The following is a 13,668-nucleotide window of genomic DNA, read 5'->3' as shown; positions in this document are numbered from 1 at the left end:
GGTATGACCTCTGTGTGTGTGTGTGTGTGTGTGTGTGTGTGTGTGTGTGTGTGTGTGTGTGTGTGTGTGTGTGTGTGTGTGCACGTGTGTGTGTGTGTGTGTGTGAGAGAGAGTACACACTCACTCTCATTCAAAGAGTAGGCCTAGACCAAACAGCATGTCGTGCAAACAGGACTATAACCTTACATCAAACCGTTCTCCGAAGGAACGGGGCAAGGCATTTGAAAAGAGTGCACGAGCTCATTTCACAATGCTTCTTTATAGTCTGATCTGACCTGAGATTAAATACTCTCTCTCACGTCAACATCAAAGCATTGTGGGACGGGGGAGGCGGGGGGGGAGAGACATATTTTCAGGTCTCCTGGAGATTTGTTCATAGGTTTCCATGCATATCAAAACAGTTCCCGTTTCAAATCTCGTCTGCAAGTTGGGACTCAGCCTCTGGTGTAATACGCTCTCGATGATTGTTTGATAGAAGTAATAGCCATGGGATGTAACAGTATGCCATCTGCAACCTGGGGGCAAATTGGCAGGAAACGTATATGAGACATGCCGGTTGAAATCACGACGAGCTCCACACACACACACACACACACACACACACAACTCTATCAACATGAGCGTGTGGCTTCACAGCAAAGACGGAGTGATTAAAGCCTCCACACACCTGCTCTCGAACCCCTCGTATCAAAGAGCGCCTCGACGTTCCTTATTTTTCTTGAGAGCATGCAGCAGTCAAGCACGGAAACAGAATGGTGTTGGCTATACGCATTGAATTGAGCTAGAACAGTCACTCGCAGTTCAGTGGTCGTGCATGGTGGTGTTGTGTGAAATTATTTATGGTGAAAGAGAACTTCTAGGCTGACTTAATTCCTCCACCTGGACGATAGAGCGTCGCAGTTCGGACGAGCAGCCCGGAAGAGAATTTCCCATTCATTTTTTTCCCCATAGACGTTTCAAAGAAAGTATTTATTTAAAGACCTTTATAGACTCGGACAAAGCCAACTCGGCTGCTGACAAATCATGAGAATAAACACAATATTTTGGGCCGAACAAATAATTAGAAAGATGGAAAAAGGGCAGGGTACTACAACAACTTTTTTGTGGTGTTCTTTCTAATTATTTGCTCGGCCCAAAAGTGTGTGTTTATTGTCACACACACACTTGTCTGTGGCGCTCTAGGCTCTCCTTAACCTCAAATTCTGTCATAATAGGCGAGCATTCTTCAAACACGTCACAACACATTGTGAGCAATGCAATGGAAATGTTTGTTTGTTTTGACGTTGGACGTTTTGGCCTGCATATATTATGACATTTGGTGTAGACTGAGGGGGACAAAAGCCAGGGGACCAAGTATATAGAGCCCCTGGTGGGACCCCGGTCAATGAAGTTAAGACTTTAAACCCTATTAGACGTGTCAAACTTTAAGTAGTTTAATGAAACACGGTCACTATAGCTGTCCCTGTTGAGCATGACATTATACACTGTAGCTGAACAATTTTCCAAAACTAGCAGCGTGTTCGAGCGTGTCGAACGCCTCGCGTCTGTGTCGCCACATCTCTGTGTCGCAGTGCGATCCGAGGGAGACAAACACACATCATTTTCTTTGCCCACTGACCGTGTGTTTTCCATGCTGGGCCCGGTTGTGTTGTTGTTGTTGTTGTTGTTCTGTGTTATTGTTTCTCCGTGAATGTCTTACTGAACGTGAATATTCTCGGGCCATCGCATCACGGAAAGCGTATAACCACGTGGAGCTGGGTTGAAAACGCAGGGGTCGGGTGAGGGTCAGTGACGTATCGCGGCCCCGCTGAGCACGGGCGTATTAGGCGGGCGGCACTTCCGCATGATATGACTTGCCCAACTGAACTGCGCAACAAAGTTCGAGCTCACGACTTGTTACCGTCTCACACACGTCTACTATTACAAGATCTACAAGCTCACGTTTGCGAGATTCGTGACGTGTTGTTGAGCTTGTGGATCGCGTTGTTCCTCTGTATGATTATATAGTATATATTACGTGATTAAGAACAGGACACGTTGTGGGTGGAGAGGTTCTGTTGAGAGAGAGACGCAGGCGGGGAATATAAGGAGGACAAAGAGGAAGAATGATGAGGAGGGGTTGGCAGGGTGGGAGAGAGAGATAGAGAGAGAGAGAGAATGAGAGAGAGAGAGAGAGAGAGAGAGAAAGAGTGAGTGAGGAGGAGAACTTGGAGCGAGGACAGGGGAAAAAAAGGGGAGGAATGAAAATAAAGAGAGAAGGATGAGGTTTGAGTTACAAATTGATAAAATGAAAAGCGTGCTATAGTTACACTCGGTCATATCCGCCTGCCACGCAATAGTCCAGAGAGGGGGGACGAGGGGGTCTGTTTTTCTGCCTTGTTTTTTTCACCCCTCCCTCATTCATCTTGGACTCTATACCATAGCTCGGTGATTCTCATTTCTCTCTCTCTCTCTCTCTCTCTCTCTCTCTCTCTCTCTCTCTCTCTCTCTCTCTCACTGTCCCTCTCCCTCCCTCTGTACAGTTTACAATTTAGGCATTTAGCAGGCGCTCTTAATCCAGAGCGATTTACATTTAGCAAAAACAAAAGCATGGCATACATCACATCACATATATAAAAAGTAGTTATCATGAATCATGTATAAACTAAGAACGTAACAGTGGAGTATCTATGTCAACTATACATAGCCTACTATACTATATTATATATACAATATACATGTGTTGGCTACTATAAAGTGCTACATGACTACATAAAATGCAATTCTATAGTGCTGTCTACGTAACAAGCTATAAGTCTGTCTAAAATACTATCTAAGTCTACATAAAGTGCTATCTAAGGGGCTAGGCTATAGGGCAAGTGGTGGAGTCTGAAGAGGTGGGTTTTCAGACTATACTACCTATACAATTCTTCTCTCTTGCCTCCCTTGGTCTCTCTCATTCATTATGCCATAGATCAGAGCGCAGACAGGACCACGTGCGTTCACCTGGGGGATAATGTTGGTACTGTCAGCGGGAGGGGGGGGTTTAGAGACTGAGTTATGGCGGGATCTCTGCCGTATATGTCCACTATACGTATATTTACTAGTATGTCCACTACTGCTCTGCTGTAAAAAAAAAAGTATGCTTTATTTATACCACAGATCCTGTCCTCACACTGTGCTCCCCAGTGGTGGAAAGTAACAAAGTAAGTTTACTTTAATTAGGCTACTGTATAAGTGTATAGGCCTACTTAAGTACAATTTTGAGGTATAGTTCTATAGGCCTCATACTTTACTTGAGTGGTTCCAATTTCCAGCACTTTCACTTCTACTCCACTACATCTCAGATCAGATCGATCTCTTTTTTCAGATCAGTGCTTTTCTTTTACTCCACTGCAATCATTTTAAAGCGTCAGTTACTTTGTAGATTTTGACTCTTATTACAATACATACCTACATTAACTACATATCGGCCATTCGAAAGTAGCCCATCAACAAGCTCCGAGCTTGTTGAAGATCTTTGTACATTTTAGGCATTTGAAAACTTGTGAAATATGGGACATTTCTGAGTATACTTTCTACTTTTGGTATACTTTAAGTATAGCCTACATTTTGATACCAATACTTTGGTACTTTTACTTAAAAGTATTTCTACATTGCAAGTATTGATACTTTTAAAAAAAATGTGAAAAATGTGAGTGAGCCTTTCCACCACTGCTAAAACAATGTATAAATGTAAAGCATGGTTTATATACATAATGAGTTATAGGAGTTTGAATGAATGTAGAATTATGTGTCATGATCTGTCACTCCACAGACCATGTCTCCTCCCTGGCCACTCCCTCATTTTCATCCCATTCACTCACCTGCTTCTAACTCCCTCGTCATTCCACCTGTGAACTATTCCTCAATCAACCTTCCCCCTATAAGACTGGACTCATGACAAACATTCAGTGTCAGTTCATTATTTTGTTGTAGCAGATGCATGTTCCTGGTTTTCCTGTTGTTCCTGGTTTTTGACAGTTTGGACATTTCTGATTTGATTCCTACGTGCTGCTCTAGTGTGAGTTTTTGTCCTGTTTCCTGAAATCTACTGTTGTAAGATTTATGCCGGGATTCCAGAGTTTCATCTTCTTTGTAAGATATTTTGATTTATTAAATACTTTGAATTAGACACCGTTTCCTGTGACTCTGCATTTTGGGTTCACCACTCTGCCTCCGCTTAACAGAATGAACTGACCATAATCATGAACCCAGCAGAGTTACTACTTTTAACAAAGAAGGTGTTGATTTTTGAAAGTGTGGTGAATCGTCTGGTGGCCTCTCCTCCTAACCTGCGTGCTGAAATTCGAAGGGAGATTTCAATCCAGCAGCAGTGGTTTACAGAGAGGCCATGGGTGAGCCATTTTGTTCCCCATTTTGTGGTAGTTTGTGGGAGGCTTAAGAACTTTGAAACCAGCTCACTACCACATACTCCTCAGCCATCTACCCACTCCATTAGGGTTGGAGTGTTGAGTTTGCATCCCACTAGCCCTGCCCCTGATGCTAATCAGCAGAAGAACCACTATATGGATTTTTTTCCCCATTTTCGAGGCAGTGAAGAAGTTCTTTCAGAACAACTTCATGCCACAAATCCGTATTATGGCACCCGCCTGGCTCGGGGAGGTCCCCGTTGTGTCAACAAGCGGGGGGATGTCTCCCGGGGTCTCCCAGCCACCAAGCCCACCCGGACAGCCCCGTCACATCCTGCTGCAGTCCCGCCTGTAGCCCTGTCACGTCCTGCTGCAGTCCCGCCTGTAGCCCTGTCCCGTCCTGCTGCAGTCCCGCCTGTAGCCCTGTCACGTCCTGCTGCAGTCCCGCCTGTAGCCCCTTCACGCCCTGCTGCACTCCCGCCTGCAGCGGTGCAGCCCCGTCACGGGCCTGCACTACGGCAGCGGGACCCCGGGGGTGTTTTTCAGCTACCTGACCCCTGTTCCTCGCTCCCAGTGACTTTGTCTCCTCCACCACCCAGCCTGCCCAGCACTCCACTGAATGCTGTGCTGCCCGGCGTCCACGAGCCCTTCCCGGCGGCCTCCATTGGTGACCTGCCTGCGCCCTCTGCACCCTCACCGACTGTACCTCCTGCTGACCTGCCAGAGCCCTTGCAGGCCATCTCCCTAGGTGTCCTGCCTGCGCCCTCTGCACCCTCAACAGTCCTTTCAGCCGGTGACCTGCCAGAGTCCTTGGCAGTCAACTTCAGTGGTGACCGGCGTCAGCCTGACGTTATGGAAGCTCTGGCCCTGGGCTTTTTGTTCGGCTGCTTCCGTCAGCTGCTGTCTGCTGGCTCTCCATCTCCAGAATCTGCAGCACCCTCCTCATCCCCTGGGTGTGCAGTGTTCTCTGGGGTCCCAACATCCTCGTCTCCTGGGTGTGCAGCGTCCTCTGGGGTCCCGTCTCCAGAGTCTGCAGCATCCTCCTCCTGTTCTCCGCCTGCAGTCCTGCCGGTTCACCACGGGTTCACCACTCTGCCTCCGCTTAACAGAATGAACTGACCATAATCATGAACCCAGCAGAGTTACTACTTTTAACAAAGAAGGTGTTGATTTTTGAAAGTGTGGTGAATCGTCTGGTGGCCTCTCCTCCTAACCTGCGTGCTGAAATTCGAAGGGAGATTTCAATCCAGCAGCAGTGGTTTACAGAGAGGCCATGGGTGAGCCATTTTGTTCCCCATTTTGTGGTAGTTTGTGGGAGGCTTAAGAACTTTGAAACCAGCTCACTACCACATACTCCTCAGCCATCTACCCACTCCATTAGGGTTGGAGTGTTGAGTTTGCATCCCACTAGCCCTGCCCCTGATGCTAATCAGCAGAAGAACCACTATATGGATTTTTTTCCCCATTTTCGAGGCAGTGAAGAAGTTCTTTCAGAACAACTTCATGCCACAAATCCGTATTATGGCACCCGCCTGGCTCGGGGAGGTCCCCGTTGTGTCAACAAGCGGGGGGATGTCTCCCGGGGTCTCCCAGCCACCAAGCCCACCCGGACAGCCCCGTCACATCCTGCTGCAGTCCCGCCTGTAGCCCTGTCACGTCCTGCTGCAGTCCCGCCTGTAGCCCTGTCCCGTCCTGCTGCAGTCCCGCCTGTAGCCCTGTCACGTCCTGCTGCAGTCCCGCCTGTAGCCCCTTCACGCCCTGCTGCACTCCCGCCTGCAGCGGTGCAGCCCCGTCACGGGCCTGCACTACGGCAGCGGGACCCCGGGGGTGTTTTTCAGCTACCTGACCCCTGTTCCTCGCTCCCAGTGACTTTGTCTCCTCCACCACCCAGCCTGCCCAGCACTCCACTGAATGCTGTGCTGCCCGGCGTCCACGAGCCCTTCCCGGCGGCCTCCATTGGTGACCTGCCTGCGCCCTCTGCACCCTCACCGACTGTACCTCCTGCTGACCTGCCAGAGCCCTTGCAGGCCATCTCCCTAGGTGTCCTGCCTGCGCCCTCTGCACCCTCAACAGTCCTTTCAGCCGGTGACCTGCCAGAGTCCTTGGCAGTCAACTTCAGTGGTGACCGGCGTCAGCCTGACGTTATGGAAGCTCTGGCCCTGGGCTTTTTGTTCGGCTGCTTCCGTCAGCTGCTGTCTGCTGGCTCTCCATCTCCAGAATCTGCAGCACCCTCCTCATCCCCTGGGTGTGCAGTGTTCTCTGGGGTCCCAACATCCTCGTCTCCTGGGTGTGCAGCGTCCTCTGGGGTCCCGTCTCCAGAGTCTGCAGCATCCTCCTCCTGTTCTCCGCCTGCAGTCCTGCCTGCAGCCCCGCCTCTGCCTGCAGTCCCACCTGCAGCTCTGCCTCCTCCACCTGCAGTCCCACCTGCAGCTCCACCTCTGCCTGCAGTTCCACCTGCAGCTCTGCCTCCTCCACCTGCAGTTCCACCTGCAGCTCCACCTCTGCCTGCAGTTCCACCTGCAGCTCTGCCTCCTCCACCTGCAGTTCCACCTGCAGCTCCGCCTCTGCCTGCAGTACCACCTGCAGCTCCGCCTCCACCTGCAGTTCCACCTGCAGCTCCGCCTCTGCCTGCAGTCCCACCTGCAGCTCTGCCTCCTCCACCTGCAGTCCCACCTGCAGCTCCACCTCTGCCTGCAGTTCCACCTGCAGCTCTGCCTCCTCCACCTGCAGTTCCACCTGCAGCTCCGCCTGCAGTCCCGCCTGCAGCTCCGCCTGCAGTCCCGCCTCCGCCTGCAGTCCCACCTGCAGCTCCGCCTCCGCCTGCAGTCCCGCCTGCAGCTCCGCCTCCGCCTGCAGTCCCACCTGCAGCTCCGCCTCCGCCTGCAGTCCCGCCTGCAGCTCCGCCTCCGCCTGCAGTCCCGCCTGCAGCTCCGCCTCCGCCTGCAGTCCCACCTGCAGCATCTCCGGCGTCGCCTCAGCCTGCAGCATTCCCGGCGTCGCCTCCACCTGCAGCTTCCTCTGCGGTCCCGTCGTCTGCAGCGTTTTCTGAGGCCCCGCCGCTGCAGCTCGCCTCCGAGGCCCCGCCGCTGCAGCTCGCCTCCGAGGCCCCGCCGCTGCAGCTCGCCTCCGAGGCCCCGCCGCTGCAGCTCGCCTCTGAGGCCCCGCCGCTGCAGCTTGCCTCTGAGGCCCCGCCGCTGCAGCTTGCCTCTGAGGCCCCGCCGCTGCAGCTTGCCTCTGAGGCCCCGCCGCTGCAGCTTGCCTCTGAGGCCCCGCCGCTGCAGCTCGCCTCTTGGGTCCCAGCTTCTGAGTCTGCAGCGTCGTCTCCTGAGTCTGCAGCCCTCCCTCCTGAGTCTGCAGCTTCAGCCCCAGAGCCTGCAGCATCTCCTGTTGCTCCGCCTGCAGCATCACGTCCAGCTCCTGCAGCATACCCGGCTCCGCTTCCACGGTCCTCCGCCTCGTCTCGGCCTCCAGGCCGCCCTCCTGACTGCACCTCCTCAGCCTCCACGTCACGACCTCCGGGCCGCCCTCCCGATGGTGACACTGCCTCATCCCAGCGTCCTGGCCGTCCCCCCGATGGCGCTCGTTCTGCCACCGCCCATCCTCCTGGACGTCCCCCTGAGATCACCAGACTTGCCTCTGGCCGTCGTCCTGGCCGCCCACCTGAAGATCCCCTTGGCCCTGCCTCAGTTTCCCTCCTCCAGGCCCCCTCCACCCACCCTGCTCGTTCCTCATTGAGGTTTTGGGACGTCTGGGATCCGTCCCTTGAGAGGGGGGGTACTGTCATGATCTGTCACTCCACAGACCATGTCTCCTCCCTGGCCACTCCCTCATTTTCATCCCATTCACTCACCTGCTTCTAACTCCCTCGTCATTCCACCTGTGAACTATTCCTCAATCAACCTTCCCCCTATAAGACTGGACTCATGACAAACATTCAGTGTCAGTTCATTATTTTGTTGTAGCAGATGCATGTTCCTGGTTTTCCTGTTGTTCCTGGTTTTTGACAGTTTGGACATTTCTGATTTGATTCCTACGTGCTGCTCTAGTGTGAGTTTTTGTCCTGTTTCCTGAAATCTACTGTTGTAAGATTTATGCCGGGATTCCAGAGTTTCATCTTCTTTGTAAGATATTTTGATTTATTAAATACTTTGAATTAGACACCGTTTCCTGTGACTCTGCATTTTGGGTTCACCACTCTGCCTCCGCTTAACATTATGTGCAGTAATTTCCATACAGAAGGGACATCATTTGCTGGTGTGTTTATATATATTTTGGTGTTTTAAGCATTATGTTATACTTTAGCTATACTATACTCTAGGCACCGAGTGCCGCGCTACGAGCTTGTAGGTCTGCTATTTTTAGAGAAGAAAAAAAAGTGTCGCAAATCTTTGAATAATGTATTCTTTCAGAGCGAACGTTTTTAACTCAAATCTTTGCTTCTGCAATAACATATTTTCATATGGGGGTCGGTATGGCCAATTACATAATTATATAATAAGTCCTTGACATGACATTTTGAGCACCACTGATATATATAGAAACATGGGTATTTCAGAAAACTGTCTTTAGATTTAGAAGACATTCTTTGAATTTCGACGTCGGGCCTAAATGAGCTAATTAGGATGCCTATAATATATACCCTGGTTTCTATAACACAGATCATGTCCTCACAGTATATACTGTGCGTCCTGCAATGGCCTCTTCTTGTCTGTATTCACCTGTCCTTCGTAGCCACTTCAACTGGGCCCCATTCTTTTTTTTTTGGGGGGGGGGGGTTGCCCTTGCGAGGCATGCAAAGTCAACACTGACGCAGGGGTCAGAGTCTTTCAGGTCTTTGAAACAACAATCATCCGTGGTTGCCATGTCTCTGTCATGGTTGTGACTGGGAAACAAACTGTAACTGTAGCCGCGTGCGTGCGTAAGTCTGTGCGTGCGTGCGTGTGTGTGTGTACACTGTATCTCTGGTGTGTGTGTGTGTGGCTGGCTGGCTGTGGACGTATGCGGTGCGTGCACACCCGGCGAACATCCTTTGTATCCCAAACAGTGGGTCGTGACCTTTGACCTAACCCATTTGTGGGTCGCAGACACATTTTGTTTCCTAAATTAGTTTTTTTTATTATTTCAAAACATTTTCAAAAAACGTTCCCAAAACAGCTAAACGTTTCATGAATTAATAACACAATCCAAGGATTCTTTTCTCCCCCAGTCATGTCATGAAGAAATGAAAAGAAGAATATGTAAGAAATTCCATGAATTTTGATCTACAAGCTTGTATAGATCGCCTATCTTCTGTAGTTTGGGTCCCGGGGCGAATATCTGATTTCTGTTTTGGGTCACGGGCTGAAAAGTTTTGGAAACCACAGACGCACTGCGTCTATAATGTGTTGCATGTATACATTCTCCACTAGAGTGTATGTGCCTGCGTGTGTGTGCATGCATGCATGCTCGGTCCCAAGCCTGGTATCGATGACAGTCACTTAGAGCAGTGTTGGAGGAATGAGTCAGAGTGTTTACTGTTTTCACAGATGGAGCACTGACACTGTCTGGATAACTGAGATAAATGGCTTGCACTCCATCCTCGCAGATGGGGGAAAAAAACAGACACGCGCGCACGCACGGGCACACACACACACACACACACACACAGGCACGGGCACACACACACACACGCACACACACGCACGCGCACGCGCACGCGCCCATATGCATGCATGCCGATCGACACACTTGCTGAATACACATGGATGTGATTGAATTCAGGCTCAGAGATCATATTCAGTGCTATGCAGTGCACAGTGTGCACGCACACGCACTACACACCCACACACACGCACACGAGCACACACACGCACACACACGCGAGTGTGTATTGTGTTTAGTATGCAATATGCACTTAGGGTGGATGGGGTAAAGCTGCTCCTCTTTGCCTTAAGCCTATTGCTATAGCCGGGTAAATAAATGTGTTATTTTGGGCGAGCGACACAGCAGTGACAGTGTATAACTCAGGCTTTTAACAGCTCATCTGTGCTCCACGCTATAACACTATTCCTGCAGTGAGACCGACACTTTATCAGGGCACGGGAGCGTTGCGTATTAGAAATGATGCGGTGCGTCCACTGATATATTTTTGTTCCTAATTACAGTCGTGCAGAAAGCCACAGGAAAGGGTATAGCTACTCATTAGCGGTGAAACTTCAGCTTCTGATTGGCTCAATATTGGCCACTGAGTCGAGCCAATAGGGAGAGCTCATCTGTTATCAATTAGCAGCTGCAGGAACACAAGTGTTGGTTACAGCCGGGGGAATGAACCATGAACTGGAGAGAGGGAGGGAGGGAGAGAGAGAGAGAGAGAGAGAGAGAGAGAGAGAGAGAGAGAGAGAGAGAAAGAGAGAGAGAGAGCACCAATAAGTCTGAAGACATGGCCCTATAATAGTTTCTTCTCTACAGAATCGTTTTTATAAAAAAGTCCAGTAAACTATTTATGAGACCAAAGCAAAATATTCTTTATCAGTTTTACACAACAGGTTGTTGCAAGTGTAGTCATGCTTGCCAATATACATTTCACTGATACACCTTTCAAATACTGCCCCCATGTGGCAAAAGGATTTAAGTAGTGAGGACATCTTGGCTGGTCAAAATCGTCACCAATGGGATACAAATTCAAAAAGATAATTTGAGTCTGACCCCAGTTGCAGTTGGTAAGGTCCAGAGGTTGTTTTTTTTTATTTTTGTGTTTCTTCAGTTTTGATATGGTGTATTGATAGCTCTGGTCCATAGTCTTAAGGACCAGACATCATTCTGACGTCTGCATAGACTCTATATTTGGCCATGCCTGACAAAGAACTCCATATATGGGCATAAAAAGGACACAGACATAATATGGGTGAGGCATGCATTTCTAACTTGCATCGTTAGTAGGCCAGTGCCCAACGGGCACCACTCTAGAGGCCCCACGCCGAGCACCGCTGTAGTTTAAACAAAACACAAAAAAATATCGCTTTAATAGCCTACCTCTACCTTTAAATTGACAAACATGATTCAATGTGGAATCAGTGACAACACTGATCTGTCCCTGTGGCAAACCGGTGTTAGGCCGCCATCTTGTGGCCATACAGAGTCCCAACACTGGTGTTGTAGAAACTTGCATTTGTAGTAGAATTGGTACAAAAGTAGTGAAAACAGCAAATCTACATGCTCACAACACTGCGCAATGAACCTGCAGATATGCTGTTTTGTTCTATTTTCAATACTATACTATACAACAGGGATACTCAAATAGATTTACCTGTGGGCCACATTACAAAAATGGCAAGGGGCCAGGGGCCAGTAGATAAAATTACGACATTAATGATACTTGATAACTTCTCTCTTTCAATTGCTTTATTTTCGCAAAATGTATCAATGTATCAATTTCCGCAATTTCCATTTCCGCAATTTCCTCAATTTCCATTTCCGCAATTTCCATTTCCAACATTTCCACAATTTCCGCAATTACAATTTCCGCAATTTCCGCAATTTCCATTTCCGCTTTTCCGCAATTTCCGCAATTTCCATTTCCACCATTTCCGCAATTACCGCAATTTCCATTTCCATTTCCAACTATTAATGGCAGCTGGGTTTCATCATTCAAATAAAATAGAATTCTGTCCGTTTAGCTATAAAATTATGTCAGGGAATAGGGATACACAGTATATGTCTTTCATTTGCATTGCATCTCCCCCCCCCCCCCCCCCCAAGCTTTTATTTTCGTTCGAGTAATAAACTAATAGTATTACTTATAATAATGTAATTAAAGATAACTTCATTCAGATTTATTAATTTTTATTTCATTTTCCAGATTTTTTTTCTTCTTTTTTTTTAGATTTTCATTGGTGGGCCAGTCATAATGGTCCCCGGGCCTGATGTGGCCCGCGGGCCTGAGGTTGAGTATCACTGCTATACAATACAATACAATACAAAGACATTGTTTGTGTTCACACAAACGTGGAAAGCTGGGCATAGGAGGGGCTAGCGCCCCTCAAAAACATAAAAACAATTGTCCATGACCTACAAATGGGCCCCGACCTATTCTACACAACACAAAGAGTCTCAAATTAGTACTGTGTAATTTAAGTACCAAAAGTAAAAGTACAGAATGTCCCCATTTCACAATTTTGTTTGAAAATAGCCGATCTACAAGCTCACAATTTTCAAATGAAAAAAGCTCAATGTAATGTAATGTATAATGTAATATAGGGTAGCCTGGATCCAGCCCAAAGACCCGCCCACTCTCTTAGTGGAAAGCTACAGTCTGATAATCAGGCTAGGGCTGAAGTGGTTTATGTATGTTTTGTAGGCTATACAAATACATCAAATTCAAAATTGTACTTACAGTACTTGAGTAAATGTACTTTGTTACTTTCCACCACTGCTCATGATAAACAAAACTTAACTAAACAGAGTATCAACAACACGAGGTCGAGTAACAACACTGCAGCAGTTTACTTATTATGATACACTTTATTAAACAAACTTTCTACATTTACCAAGATATTACACAGCGTCTAAACTACGAGATAACATGAGCTCATTAACCGGCCAGCTGACCATGTGTGTGTTCGCGCTGTCAGCATGGCTGTTGGGACTAAAGCAATCTACAGAAAGATAACAAGGAAACATCATGTGTGCAGTAGACTAATAGCTCATATAGTTCCATAGAATCATCTGTCGTCGCCGAATTAGTTACTCTTTTGGCAGAAATGGCCCGGGCTGGCCTATAGCGGTCCGGGGACCTAGGCTGGTAATCCTGGCAGCGTGTCACGGGTTCGAGTCCCGATCCCGACAACCTTTGCTGCGTGTCACCCCCATCTCTCTCCCCGTTTCCCCTGTCACAATGCTGTCTACCGAACTATCAATAAAGGCATAAAAAAAGCCACCTCCCCAACAATATCGCAGAGATGCGGACCACAATTCTTATATGAGACGATTTTCCATAGAGGAAAAAACTGCCGCGACCTTAGGGATGAACGAGTGACGTCAGGACTTCTGTGCTCTATAATAATATGAAGTCTTCATAAAAACGTCTAAAAAACATTTCTCAAACTATATGGCTCCAAGATGAATATCTTTACATAATTATCGTCGCTGTTGGGCTAGAAACCTCAATATGTTCATAACGGTTGCTCCAAATATAAAACATAGCAAAACCTTTGGAGTGACAGCGTAGTATGTATGACAGCGTAGGCCGGGCATTCAATTACGAGGAACAAAACCACTACTGAAAGGTTAAAAGGTTAAA

Source organism: Protomyctophum bolini (assembly GCF_963924005.1).
Source record: "Protomyctophum bolini genome assembly, chromosome: 2".
Lineage (NCBI taxonomy): Eukaryota > Metazoa > Chordata > Actinopteri > Myctophiformes > Myctophidae > Protomyctophum > Protomyctophum bolini.
Note: the sequence above shows the minus strand (reverse complement) of the source record.